Source organism: Lathyrus oleraceus, chromosome 7 (assembly GCF_024323335.1).
Source record: "Lathyrus oleraceus cultivar Zhongwan6 chromosome 7, CAAS_Psat_ZW6_1.0, whole genome shotgun sequence".
In the NCBI taxonomy this organism is placed as follows: domain Eukaryota; kingdom Viridiplantae; phylum Streptophyta; class Magnoliopsida; order Fabales; family Fabaceae; genus Lathyrus; species Lathyrus oleraceus.
Window position 1 is genome coordinate 31,408,620 of NC_066585.1, and position 12,147 is coordinate 31,420,766.

The window sequence follows — 12,147 nt, forward strand, 5'->3', positions numbered from 1 at the left end:
AAAGTTAAAACAGATGTTATAACATTAAGCATGTTAAAACAAAAATTCAGGAAGTACACAACCATCATTATACACAGCTGAAAGCTGAGATAATGAACAAATTCAAGGAACTCATTAAGAGCCCTAAATATTACATAACAGGCATCATAAGGACTGCCACAAAAAATAAAAAACAGAAGGAACATCAGCTTTCCAAACAGCAACAACTTCCACCATCCCTTCCAGCACCCCTCCAAGTCTTCAATACATCCAGGAACCATTAATCAGAAGAAGAAGTATCTTCTTCACCTTCATCTTCATCTTCACCTGTACCTTCAGAACTTTCTGAGCTTTCAGAACTTCCACTGGATTGGGATTTTGATCTTGTAGTTGAGTCCTTCCCAGCCTTTTCTACTTCTTCCTTCTCCAGGCTACAGATAAGAACTTCTAAAGCCTCTTTTCTAGCCTTTACCACCCTTATACCATTGTCCAATTCCTTGCAGGTTTCTTTCAGTTGGTTGATCGCTCGACTGGGTGAGTCGAGAATGGGATACAAACTGCAAGTGCACAGTTCTATCGCGTAGTTTTAAAAGATATCGATCCCACAGGGACTTATGAATCGATATACCGTTATCTAAGGTTACTACGTAAATCTAAGGTGAAAATGTTTGATTGTTTGGGAAAAAACTAAGAGCTAAACTAATATCTAGATTAAATATTAATAAAACGGATATCGGTATGTAGTTCGTCAAAACTAGGGAATCAAGTCTTTGTCGGTTTCTTGGTTTTAAAATGAATCGTTTCGGTTAACTTTATTGGTTAAAGGTTCTATCTCAAACTCTCGCTCTGTTGAATAAACCATGATTTTATATTAATGTTGCTGTCACTTATAATTAAGTCAAAAACCATATTTTGAAAGCAATAAAGTTGCAGAAACTCTTTTTAAGAAAATACTGACCGTTTTAAACACCCTTATCTCAAACTCTCGCTCTGTTGACTTAGGTTATATAATTAAATCCAAATGCTTAACTCTCGTCCTCACATTCAATCTTTAAAAATACTTTTTGGAAAAGGTCAGAATTTAATTAACTCTAAAACTTGCTCTCGCCCTGATCTAGAGTTAATGCCTAACTTACACTGTCCAGTTAAAATCTCAAACTCTCGCTCTATTGATTTTAACTTCTTTATGTCTTTTACTTTTGTAAAAAATCTTGTTATTAAACCTGTAAGTTGAGACCGTAAAAAGGTTGATTTTGATTTTAAGTTTAGATAGACCGACTCAGTCTTGATCCCTTATTCTGCTTACTTTACATACCGATACCTAGGCAAATTAGCCAGACATGCTAAATAAATAAGAATTTATATCATGCATAAACAGACTCATTCCAGGCAGATAATATAGATAAATAATAAAACAAAATATTAAATAATGATTAAAGAACCTGAATGCGTAATACAATGGTCTTGAACACTCCACCACAAGCCGGTAGGATTTGTTCTTGGATTCTTCAATTAAACAGTAAATTAAATCAAGGAAATAAAACTGGAATATAACGTAAGGTTAAATCCAGTATAAAGTTGCACAATAGTTTCCGGTGTAGAAACTATTATGCGAAAAATATCTAGAAGCTGAAACTGGAAAGGTAAATTTGCAAGGGAAAAAAAAGAACGTAAAGCTTGCAAAAGAAATAAATAAAATAAACAATGCTGGAAAAGAAAAAAATAAGCAAAAGGCGTGAAAAGAAAATTTGGCAGAGCTTCGGCAATGTGAGCGTGGAAAAACCGGTTTTGAAACTTCCCAATTAGCTGCTATTTATACAGCTGCTGGTGTAACTACTTTTCAAGGGTTTCCGTGTGCGTGGTCTCGTTCCGAGGGTTAAGCGTGCGTGGAAGTAGGCTTCAACGTGGTCAGTTGAGTTCCTTGCGCCAAAAATATAGAGGACTGGTGTGACGTTCGTCACACCATGTGTGACGCTCGTCACAGGAGTGCTTTTAGTGTGACGCTCGTCACACTCCTTGTGACGCCCGTCACAGGCATAACGTGCACTTTCTTTGGGCTGGGCTTGGTCTTTGTTATTTGTTTTCTTTTTATTCCTTTTTACACCTCCTTTTCTTCCCTTTTTCACTTTTGCTTCAAAATGGATACCTGACATAAATAGCAAGGAAATACTGCATAATATCTGATAAAATGAGATAAACTAAAGTAAATGATAATATAATCTAATTGAATTAAGTCTTAAAATGTGATATAATTTCGTGTTATCAAACTCCCCCATACTTAAATCTTTGCTTGTCCTCAAGCAAAATCCAGTATAGAACTTGTTAAAAGTTTTAGCCAGATGAAATTTCAAAGCACACATCAATTCGTACTAGGTTGCAAATGGGTTTTTGTTTGGGAGGACTTGAGTTTAATCTTGACATCAACAACTACCGTTACAACTTAGATAACCCTACCTTATGCAAATCAGTTCAAGTACCCTATGATAGCTATCCTGGTTCCTTTGGTCTTATTTTACCCGTTTTCATTCTAGCGAAATCACATTAAGCCCTTTATCTTTTCGCGCACATAGTGGAGTAACCGGTTAGTGATTATGATCCGCTTTTAGCTAGAAGTTCTGGTACATAAGTCGGATAACTTCATTATTCAGTCCATTGCAAATTGCGGGGGATCGAACCGTAGTCCGCCCTACCAAGTTCAGTACCAGATTCCTACTGAACCAACTCACAATGGATCTTTCGTATTGTGCTTTTGCATGATCTGCAACCTTTAGATTAAATGATCTGGTGAGGATCACCTAATTTACTTAGTGCATTTCTTGATATATTTATATATCTTAGGTTACTTTTGGGGATCATTCACTTATATTCATCGACTCTCCACGTAGTTTGCTATTAAGATGGTGCTGACTTCTGTATAAACTACTTGGGGTTGCCATAGAACTAAAAGTTCAAGGAATCGGTATAATAGGTACTTTATCCTGATCTAACATATTGAGGTTCTCAGAGCGTTGTTATGGTAATGATTTTGTTTTGATTTCACTCAAGTTTTATAGAGTAAGCAACCTTTATACTTATTGGGTGTGTTAAAAAAAATATTTTGTTATGGCTCAAGAAAATTGAGGGAATGGATAATAGAAATTTTCACACTCGGACTTAACTTAAAATAATTTTTTTTTTTTTTTTTTTTTTTTTTTTTTTTTAGATAGTAAGAAAGGGAAATAACAATGAAAGGGAAGGTAACATACTTGAAAAATGGAAATAGGAAGAATATTGTTTCCCCCCCATACTTAAACTAAACATTGTCCTCAATGTTTTAAGGAAATGAAATACAAGATGGAAAGGAAAAAGAAAATAACAACTAAGGCTGCCTTCCGCCTCTGGTTCTTGGACCTGGTGATCTTTGACGTATGTCTAAGTTGTCGAACCTGCTGAACAATTCAGTAAACCGCTGGTCGGTTATGGCATTCCGAGCGTCCTGTTGCTGTTGCATTTGACGCATCATCTGCATCATCTCTGCATTCTGTACCTGCATTCCATCGATAGCATCCATAATGTCGTCGTTGGTTGCAGGCCTTCTTCGTCGACGACGTTGGGAGGATGGGCCAGTTGCATTACCGGAAGGGTTGAGCGGGGCTGAACGTTGTGTAGGAGGATGATCACCTTGTTCCATTTCTTCAAACTCATCTGTTTGTGGGTTTGTTTGTAAAGGCTCGGTGGTTTCAGGAGCGTTTAGATCATAGAGGTGGCGGTCGGGGTTTGTGACATCAGTTAGGGCGATATTTGGTAGAACAACGCTTGGGACAGCCTGGTTGTTCATCATAAGATAATACCCTCCGCCTACTCTGTTTTTAATCAGGCGGCTGGAGCGGCAATAGCTGATATCCATAGACAGGGGAGGTAGGGATTCTAAAGTTTGGAGTCTATCCCCTAGGTGTAGGCCAAGTGCTATGGAGGTTATTAATCCACCAATTATAAAGGGTTGCCGGCCTCTAGCACATAAGGTGCGGATATGATGAAAGAGAAAGGAGGCGGCGTTTACCTGGGCTTGCGGTTCGAAGACGCACTGGAGGAAAAATAACTCCTTTGAGTTGACCTTACTGTTGTTTGGTCTACCAAAAACTGTGTTTTGCAAGATACGGAGAAAATAACGGATGGTGGGGTTATGGATGTGGGAGAGAAGGAGTTCTTCCCAGTTGTAGGTCTCTATACCGGAAATTTTCTTAAAAAGGTCAAAAACGCCAACTGTGTTCCAGTTTAGGTCGGGAGGGATTCTGGGGTAGACTTGGCCTTCTGTGGGAAATTGTAGCATGGTACTCAATTGGTTTTGGGTTAGAGAGTACTCGGTGTTAAACATGCGGAAGGTTGCGGTACCGGTCAGAAATTCACCCTCACCGGCGGGAGTGGTGTAGTCATAAGAACTTAAGAATTCTAAGGTTAGGGATGGGTAGGTGGGTTGGTTATGGGTGCAAAGGAAGGTTAAGTTGGCTTGACGGAGCATCCATTCGATACCTTGGAGTAAGCCTAATTGTTGTAAACAAGTTAAATCGGAGTACCTGGTGGAAGCGACGCCTCGCTGTTGGAAGCGCTCGAATTGCTCTTGCTGATAGTTGTCATCTCCGGATCGGAAGATGATATTTCCGAAATTTTGATTTCCCGCCATTGTGATGAATTTTTGAAGGGATGATTTGGAAAGAAAAAGAAATGTATTTGATATGAGAGAATTGTTTTGTGGTGAATGAAGGAAGTTTTGGTAGGTATTTATAGGAGAAGGATTGGAAGATAGAAAGAAAAAGTGGTTGAAGAGTAATTAAGTGTGGTAAATGAAAAAAATGAATGGGGAATGTAAAAAGTTAAAGTGTAACGTTCGTCTCCAACGGCTCCCTAACGTTCACATGTCTGAGGGGCGTTACGCTCGTCACAAGGCTGTGACGCTCGTAACAGGTAATAGACGTGCCGTCCGTTATGGGTAGTGTGACGCTCGTCACACTTCCTTTTTGGAAAGGCTTAGTAGCGCTTCACAGAATTACTTTGGTAGCGTATTTTAATGTTTCATTTTGCTTATGATCATTTTTAGTCTGCAATTTTAATGTATTGTGCACGCTTACTTGCTTTGTATAATAATAATAATAGGTAACAACAGTAGAGCGTAATAGCCATTGCATAATAAAATTAAATAAACAGCTTCAATAAGAATGATCATAATGTATTACAGGGAAGGAAAATAATGAAATGAAATAGAAATAAACATGAATTCAAACAACATTAATGAAAAATCTAGCTTAAAACTAAATAACTTAGAAAGAAAAATAACTAAATTCCATCTATCTTCGGATCTCTGGCCGGAGGAGCAAAAGAGTTAACATGATGCCATAACATACGTAACTGACTTGCCGTGCTGCTCATGTATTCTAGGATTTCAAGTCTCAAGTTGTGGAAATCTTCCCTGAGGGCGTCTTGTTCTGACATCAAAGCTTCAATGACGGTTTTAATATCTGTTCCTGGCATATGATGTCGGAGATCAGGCATGGCTGATTCTTCGGTCAGGACAGGCTGAGGGGGAGGATCAATATCATAGTAGCTGGAAGGTGTCTGAGGGTCAGATTCAGCATGAGAGATATGGTCAACATAGTGCTCATAGTCATCACAAATCTCATAATCCTGGATGGATTCAATGGATCCAGCCGGAGTTGGGGTTTCATTCAGGTTATAGAGCCAGTTCCTTTGGTTATGAACACTAGTTCTAGGATCGGGCATGGTGAATAGGCAGAGAACCTGGTTATCAATAATAAGCTCAAACTCATCAGACCCTATGTTTGCTATAAACATAGTGTTGAAGAGGAAGGGTATACTCATAGTGGTAATGCCACAAAAAGGGCTAAGGTCAAGCATAGGCTGACGTAATCCAATAGCATTACCTATCATAGTGATCAAACCGCCTATTCTAATGGGTGCTCGCTCATCCTGGATAAGGTGGTCCAAATTAGCTAACATAAAAGTAGCACCGTTTACTGGACGGTTCTGGGAAGCACAAAATATGATGAAGAGTTCATCACGTGAAACTGAAGTACTATTTGGCTTCTTCCCAAATAAAGTGTGGGTCAGGATCTTATGGAAATAGCGAAAAGCCGGGTTATGTATGTTTCCAGAGAGAAACTCATGTTCTTCGGGCTCATCATTTCCAGTCAGCTTACCCCAAAAGTGTTCAAGCTCTCTATATTCAAAAAGTTCTTCCTGGCTTACAGTGAATGTATCAAAGGAGGTAGGAAAACCCAAAAGGTTGGTGAAGTCTCTAATATTAAATTGGTACTCCATATTGAACATTCTGAACTGGATAAAACCTCTGCTAATTCCTTTTCCATGGCTGGGTAGATAGATTAATGAACTAAGGAATTCTAGTGTGAGTCTCCGGTAGGTGGTGAAATGTCTCAGGATAGGGGAGGTCTCCCATCCTATCTGATTCAGCAAAAACAGGACACTCTGTCTCAATCCAAGGGCAGTCATCGCCCAATCATCAGCATATAAACTAGGTAGCATCTCTCTAGCGGCTAGTTCTTCAAACTTTCGTTTCTGAGCCATTCCTCTGAACTTGATACCCATACGATCAAAATGTCCCATCTGGTTAGTGTTAGCTAGAGAAAAGAAAACATGAGTTTAAGTCAGGATTTGGCCAAATGCCGAAAGAAGAAAAAATTATTATTATTATATTTTTTTATATTTTTGAATAAATAAAGAATGAATACTAAACAAAAAATTAAAAGAATAATTAAGAAAGAAAATAGTGAAATGATAATAATAGAATAATAAAATAACAAATTAATTTGTGGGTTGTCTCCCACTAAGCGCTTTGTTTAAATGTCGCAAGCTCGACAAAGAAACTGTTAAATATAGTCTATGAGTCCTGGGGGCGTTTCGTCTAAGTGTAGAATTTGCGAATCCTCGTTGGTTTCCGCATAGTGATAATGTTTCAGACGTTGCCCGTTTACGGTGAACGGTTCTGTAGATTGTCCTTTTATTTCTACCGCTCCACTGGGAAAGATTTTAGTGATATGAAAAGGTCCTGACCATCTGGATCGTAGTTTTCCCGGGAATAACTTTAGTCTAGAGTTAAATAAAAGTACTGCGTCGCCTTGCTTGAAGACTTTCCTTGATATACGCTTGTCATGCCATTGTTTTGTTCTTTCTTTATAGATTTTGGCATTTTCATAGGCGTCTCTTCTGAGTTCCTCTAATTCGTTTATGTCAAGGATTCTCTTTTCACCGGCGGCTTTATAATTCAAATTTAAATTTCTAATAGCCCAATAGGCTTTATGTTCTAATTCTACCGGGAGGTGACAGGATTTTCCATAAATGAGCTTAAATGGGGTCGTCCCTATGGGAGTTTTATAAGCAGTTCGGTATGCCCATAAAGCTTCTGGTAATTTCAATGACCAATCTTTCCTTGAAGTGGCGACCGTTTTTTCTAGTATTTGCTTGATTTCTCTGTTAGATACTTCCACTTGTCCACTGGTTTGAGGGTGGTAAGGTGTTGCTATCCTATGTCTCACTCCATATTTAAGTAGTAGTTTTTCGAGTACCTTGGATATAAAGTGTGATCCACCATCACTGACTATTATTCTTGGGATGCCAAATCTCGGAAATATTATATTTTTAAAGAGTCTAGTTACTACTCGGGTGTCATTTGTTGGAGAAGCTATAGCTTCGATCCATTTTGATACGTAGTCAACTGCCACGAGTATGTATTTGTTACCGAAAGAGGATGGGAAAGGTCCCATGAAGTCTATCCCCCACACGTCAAAAATCTCTACTTCCAAAATACCCTTTTGTGGCATCTCGTCACGTCTAGATATGTTTCCCGTGCGTTGACATCTGTCACACTCCTTAATAGCCGCATGTACGTCCTTCCATATAGTCGGCCAATAAAAGCCAGCTTGTAGGATTTTAGAGCAGGTCTTGGATGTACTTGTGTGACCACCATAAGGCGCAGAGTGACAGTGTTGGATTATATTTTCTACCTCTTCTTCGGGTATACATCGACGGAAAATACCATCGGGGCCTCTTTTGAAAAGTAAGGGATCATCCCAGTAATAGTGTTTTATGTCGTGGAAGAATCGTTTCTTCTGCTGGTAAGATAAAGTAGGTGGAACTATTCCGGCAGCTAAATAATTGACTAGATCAGCGTACCATGGTATGACAGATATAGCTAAGGTGGTTTCTACTTGCATGTCGGAGTTGTTCTCTTCCAAAGTAGCTATGAGTTTATCATACGAGAAATCATCATTAATGGATGTTCTTTCCGGTTCAAGGTTCTCAAGTCTAGAGAGATGGTCTGCTACTACGTTTTCAGTTCCTTTCTTGTCCTTGATTTCTAAGTCGAATTCTTGTAGTAACAAGATCCATCTTAGGAGTCTAGGTTTAGCATCCTTTTTTGTTAAAAGGTACCTGATAGAAGCGTGATCAGTGTAAACTATTATTTTGGCTCCTACCAGGTAAGAACGAAATTTATCTAGCGCAAATACCACTGCTAGGAGTTCTTTCTCGGTTGTGGCATAATTCATCTGTGCTTCATCCAGGGTTCTGCTAGCGTAATATATAACGTGAAGCTTTTTATCCTTTCTTTGTCCTAAAACAGCACCTACAGCATAATCACTGGCATCGCACATTATTTCGAATGGTTCATTCCAGTCTGGTGTCTGCATAATGGGTGCGGAGATCAATGCTTGTTTAAGAGTTTGAAATGCTTTTAAACAGTTATCGTCGAATATGAATTCAGCATCTTTCATCAACAGTCCGGTTAAGGGTTTAGTTATCTTAGAGAAGTCTTTGATGAATCGTCGGTAAAAACCGGCGTGTCCTAAAAAACTTCGTACTTCTCTCACGGTTCTTGGGGGTTGAAGATTTTCGATTACCTCTATTTTGGCTTTGTCTACTTCAATTTCTCTGTTCGAGATGATGTGTCCTAAAACAATGCCTTCTTGTACCATAAAGTGGCATTTTTCCCAGTTAAGTACTAAGTTTACTTTTACACATCGCTCCAGGACTCTTTCCAGGTTTTCAAGGCATTCTTCGAAACTTTGTCCGTATACAGAAAAGTCATCCATAAATACTTCCATGATGTTTTCGAGAAAGTCGGCGAATATTGCCATCATGCATCTTTGAAAAGTTGCAGGGGCATTACACAGACCAAACGGCATTCGTCTATAAGCGAAGGTACCAAAAGGGCATGTGAATGTTGTCTTTTCCTGGTCATCAGGGTGAATTGGTATTTGAAAGAAGCCTGAATAACCGTCTAAATAACAGAAATGTGAATGTTTAGCTAATCGTTCTAACATTTGGTCAATGAATGGTAAAGGGAAATGATCTTTTCGGGTTGCTTTGTTTAGTTTCCTATAATCAATGCACATTCTCCATCCCGATTCGATTCGTTTAGTTATAGTTTCTCCTTTTTCGTTTTCAATAACGGTTATGCCTCCTTTCTTTGGTACAACGTGTACAGGACTAACCCATTTGCTATCAGATATAGGATATATAATACCTGCTTCCAATAACTTGGTTATTTCTTTCTTTACTACCTCACTTAGGATCGGATTTAGTCTTCTCTGGTGTTCCCTAGAGGTTTTACAGTCTTCTTCTAACATGATGCGGTGCATACAAATAGAAGGGCTTATTCCTTTAAGATCGGTGATGTGGTATCCTAGTGCGGTTGGATATTTTCTTAAGATATGTAGGAGTTTTTCTGTTTCGAGTCTTCCTAGATCTGCATTAACTATCACAGGTCGTTCAAGTTCTAAGTCTAGGAATTCATATCTCAGATTTTTGGGAAGTGTTTTCAAATCAGGGGTTGGTTTGTTAAGACACTGCGTAGGATCCGGTGTTATTGCTAGGCATTGTTTAGATTTGTCCTCTAAAAGATAGTCTGATGATTTGTCTTCTCCTGACTCTGCTTCTTTTATGCATTCATCGATGATATCCATGAAGTAACATGTATCTCCTATTGCAGGTGCTTTCAAGAATTGGGAAAGAATGAATTCAATTTTCTCTTCACCTACTTCGAAGGTGAGTCGTCCTCGTTTTACGTCTATGATTGCACCGGCAGTTGCTAAGAATGGTCTTCCTAGTATAATAGGTGTCGAATCATCTTCTCTAATGTCCATAATTGTGAAGTCAGTGGGAATGTAAAACTGACCTATGTGTACGGGAACGTTTTCAAGGATTCCTACAGGATATTTGATGGAACGATCTGCTAATTGCACAGACATTTTGGTCGGTCTTAATTCTCCCATTTCCAGTTTCTTACATATGGATAAAGGCATAACGCTAATTCCGGCTCCTAAATCGCATAAGGCTTTGTCGATGACAAATTTTCCTATGTGACAGGGTATAGAGAAACTACCCGGATCCTTGAGTTTAGGGGGCATGTTTTGGATTATAGCGCTACATTCGGCAGGGAGTGTAACGGTTTCGCTATCCTCAAGTTTCCTTTTATTAGAAAGAATTTCTTTTAAGAATTTAGCATATGAGGGCATCTGCGTAATAGCTTCGGTAAACGGAATTGTAACGTTCAATTATTTAAGGAGATCAACAAATTTTCTAAATTGGCCTACATCTTTGGTTTTAACAAGCCTTTGAGGGTAAGGTATAGGTGGTTTGTAAGGTGGTGGAGGTACATAAGGTTCCTTCTTTTCTAGGGTTTCCTTATTACTCTCTTCCTTTTCCTTAGGTTCATTTTCCTCAGTAGATTTCTTAGGGTTTTGGTTTTCTATCCTTGGGTCAGACGGTCCTTCCACTTCCGTTCCACTTCTTAATATAATTGCATGAGCTTGGCTTCTCGGATTGGGTTGGGGCTGTCCAGGGAATGTACCAGTTGGTGCAGCAGTAGGTGCTTGTTGTTGAGCTACTTGAGATATTTGCGTTTCCAGCATTTTGTTATGGGTAGCCAGGGCATCTACTTTGCTTGCTAGTTGTTTAAGTTGTTCGCCAGTGTGTATGTTCTGGTTTAAGAAATCTTTATTGGTTTGTTGTTGGGAAGCTATAAAGTTTTCCATCATGATTTCCAAGTTGGATTTTCTAGGGGTATTATTGTTAGGATTCTGTTTCTGATATCCCGGAGGTGTAGATGGGGCTTGATTTGGAGACTGTCCAGGTGCGTATAAAGCATTATTACTCTTATATGAAAAGTTTGGATGGTTCTTCCAATTTGGGTTATAGGTATTCGAATAGGGGCTTCCTTGAGCATAGTTTACTTGCTCTGCTTGGATTCCAGTCAAGAGTTGACATTCCGCAGGAGTGTGGCCTTGGATTCCACAGACCTCGCAATTCTGAGTTATAGCAACCACGGCTGCTGGAGGTGATACGTTTAAACTTTCAATTTTCTGGACCAAAGCATCCACTTTTGCATTGACGTGATCAAGGTTACTTATCTCGTACATGCCAGTTTTCGGTTGAGGTTTTTCCACATTCGTTCGTTCGGTTCCCCACTGATAGTGGTTTTGGGCCATGCTCTCGATAAGTTGGTAAGCATCAGCGTAAGGTTTGTTCATTAGTGCACCACCTGCAGCGGCGTCTATTGTTAACCTTGTATTGTATAAGAGACCATTATAAAATGTGTGAATTACTAACCAGTCTTCCAAACCATGGTGTGGGCAAAGTCTCATCATGTCTTTGTATCTTTCCCATGCTTCGAAAAGACTCTCGTTGTCTTTCTGTTTAAATCCGTTTATCTGGGCTCTTAACATAGCTGTTTTGCTTGGTGGAAAATATCGGGCAAGAAAAACTTTCTTCAACTCGTTCCATGTGGTGACTGAGTTGGAAGGAAGAGATTGAAGCCATCTTCTAGCGCTATCTCTTAATGAGAAAGGAAAAAGACGAAGTCGAATTGCCTCTGAAGTGACACCATTAGCTTTAACAGTATCAGCGTATTGGACAAATACGGATAAATGAAGGTTTGGATCTTCGGTAAGATTTCCAGAGAATTGGTTCTGTTGCACAGCCTGCAACAACGAAGGTTTAAGTTCAAAGTTGTTTGCTTCGATTGCGGGCGGAGCAATACTTGAATGCGGTTCATCTTGCGATGGAGCGGCGTAATCTCTAAGAGCACGAGCTGGTTCTGCCATCTCGGTTAAAGAAGGAAAATCTTTGAGATCAGGAAGGTCTATAGGAGGGAGATTGTTT

The 12,147-nt window shown here is 39.2% G+C and overlaps 1 pseudogene; it reads left to right on the forward strand.

Annotated features, from left to right (window-relative positions):
- Window positions 1-11,604: 11,604 nt before the first annotated feature.
- On the forward strand, window positions 11,605-11,704 carry LOC127108720 (uncharacterized; annotated as a pseudogene).
- Window positions 11,705-12,147: the final 443 nt, after the last annotated feature.